The sequence below is a fragment of the Lactuca saligna genome, chromosome 4, assembly GCF_052625555.1.
Source record: "Lactuca saligna cultivar CGN05327 chromosome 4, ASM5262555v1, whole genome shotgun sequence".
Lineage (NCBI taxonomy): Eukaryota > Viridiplantae > Streptophyta > Magnoliopsida > Asterales > Asteraceae > Lactuca > Lactuca saligna.
The window spans coordinates 194,522,873-194,525,858 of record NC_136420.1 but is presented as its reverse complement, the minus strand read 5'-3'; positions in this window follow the sequence as shown (position 1 = coordinate 194,525,858).

Genomic DNA, 2,986 nt, shown 5'->3' with positions numbered 1-2,986 from the left:
AATGTTATATGTTGCCATATATGATATTATTTGCTCGGATCTATTGTATGTTGCCGACTGGATCTAGAAACTTTATGTGTGTAGGATTCTAAGCGTACATCTACGATATTAGAACTAGTATGTAAACGTTTCGGAGTGATAAGGATGATCGGAATACCTATCGTGAATGAGGATCTAACTTCACCTTATTCGATGTGTAGATCAAAAATGGTGAGAACAAGAAGTGGAGTTGGAAATGCTGATGAAAACAGGAATCAACCACCAGTGATTGAACAAAGACCTGTCATAGCAGTAGCACATGAGCCAATAACCATGGCTGGTGTGCAAATGATGATTCAAACAATGTTGGATCATCATATGGATGAAACTAGGAGGTTGCTTCAATAGAATCATGAAGAACTGGCAATTCTTGTGGAAGAGCCCGAATTAAATGAAGGGCACTCGGAAGGTGGAAACTTCAGTGAGTCTGTTGGTCAAGCCAACCCACCGATAGTTAGGCGAGACAACCATGATGAAAGGAATGATGGAATGGGATGCAAGTACAAGGACTTTCTAACTTGCAAACCATCGACCTTCTATGGAAAGGAGGATCCGATTGGAGTTATGGATTGGATCTCAGAAATGGAATTGGCCTTCATGACCTGTAGCTGCAGAGGCAAGTTACAGACCATCTATGCATTGCGTCAATTCCGAGGTGGAGCCGTTCGTTGGTGGAACACTCTAGGCAAGACTTTGAGCCCTAATGAGCCACTGCAATTGACATGGGCAGAGTTCTTGGTGCAGTTCCAGCGCAAGTTCTACTCGGCTCAAAATCTATTGGAACTAGAGAACAAGTTTCTAACATTGATGAAGGGAAGCATGTCAGTTGATGAATACACCAATAACTTCACCGATAAGATGGAGTTTGCCTTGTGTATCGTTCCAGACGAGCTGACAAAGGTGGACCGGTATGCAAAGGGACTCCGATGGGAGTATGAGGTGCAAGGACGTCAGCCACATACTCTAGAGGAAGCTATCTGTGCTGCCAAGTCTGTGGAGAACATGATTAAGGGGAGAACCACCAACATGGTTGAGGTTAGTGAGAAGAGAAAGTTTTGAGGGAACACCTGGTTCAGGTGAGAAAAGAAAATTTTCGAAATCTGATTCGAAAAAGTTTGGAGGAAAAGGAGGCGAAGCGAAGTGGTCAGATAAGTGTAAGAAAAAGCACTTTGGGAAATGTAGCGAGGATGTAACCTGCTACAAGTGTGGAAAGGTTGGACATTTTTCCAATGAATGGCCGAACAACAAAAGGATGTGTTTTTATTTTAATGAAGAGGGGCACATTTTGAAAGACTGTTCAAAGAAGAAGGAGGCAGCTAAGCCCAACATTCCACCAAAGCCGAAGGCGAGAGCATTCTAGATGACACTGGAAGCTGCTAAAGATGAAGCTGATGTCGCTTTAGGTACCTTTCTCGTAAACACATTGCTTGCCCAAATTTTATTTGATTCTGGAGCCAACTACTCATTTATATCGCATGAATTTGGTAGAAAACTAGCTTTTCCTATTGATAGACTAGATAATGCTTTATTAGTCGAAGTTGCTAGTGGCAAGTTTGTACCTGTTTTCCATCGTATGAAAAACATCTTAATCGACCTTAATGGGAATAAGTTTCACGAGGAATTATTACCTATCGAACTTAATGGTTTCGGCATCGTGTTGGGAATGGATTGGCTTAGCGCCAATGATGCCGAAATTTTGTGCAAGAAGAAGATAGTTAAAGTAAACCCGCATGGGAAAGATTCGTTTATGGTGTATGGGGACAAACGCCGAGTGAATTCTGGAATCATTTCCCTAATGAAAGCCAAAAAGTGTTTGACCAAGGGATGTACATCATATTTAGCATTCGTGATTGATGCTAAGAAGGAAACAAAGGTGATGCAACGTATTCCAGCGGTGTGTGATTATCCGGAAGTATTTTCCGAAGATCTTCCTGGATTACGGTATGATTGACAAGTGCAATTCCGTATTGACTTGTTGCCCAGAACAACGCCAATTGCAAAAACACCTTATCAATTAGCACCGACGGAGATGAAGGAGTTGATGATGCAACTTCAGGAGTTATTGGACAAAGGTTTCATTAGACCTAGTTCATCACCCTGTGGAGCTCCGGTGTTATTCGTGAAGAAGAAAGATGGAAGCATGAGGATGTGCATCGATTACCGAGAGCTGAATAAGGCAACAATAAAGAATAGATATCCGTTGCCGAGGATTGATGACCTATTTGATCCATTGCAAGGTTCGAGCTATTTCTCGAAGATCGATCTTAGGTCAGGATATCATCAGCTGAAAGTAAGAGACCAGGATATAGAGAAGACAGCATTCAGAACCCGATATGGACACTACGAGTTTTTGGTTATGTCGTTTGGACTAACCAATGCTCCAGCAGCATTCATGGATTTAATGAATAGAGTTTGTAATCCGTTCCTTGATAAATCTGTGATAGTGTTCATAGATGACATTCTGATTTACTCGAAAAGACAGGAGGAGCATGGCAGACACTTGCAAGAAGTGTTAGAAGTCTTGAAGAATGAGAAGTTGTTTGCTAAGTTCTCCAAATGTGATTTTTGGATTTGTGAAGTCCAATTCTTGGGTCACGTGGTCAACCAAGAAGGGATAATAGTTGATCCAGCAAAGATTGAAGCTGTAATGAAGTGGGAACAACCGAAAAGTCCCACAGAGATCCGAAGCTTTTTAGGATTAGCCGGATATTACCGAAGGTTTATCCAAGGTTTTTCTTCGATTGCTACTCCATTGACAGCTTTGATGTCACACCCCCAAACCAGAATGGCGGAAACATTCGAGGGTGGATGACTTCACGTAGTATCACAACGATTGAATATTGTAAAGAAAGTAACACAACCATCATATATATATAATGTAAAACGTATATTGTTGCGTTATACATGTTATCAAAAGAATATTACAATATGATGATAAATGTTTAAT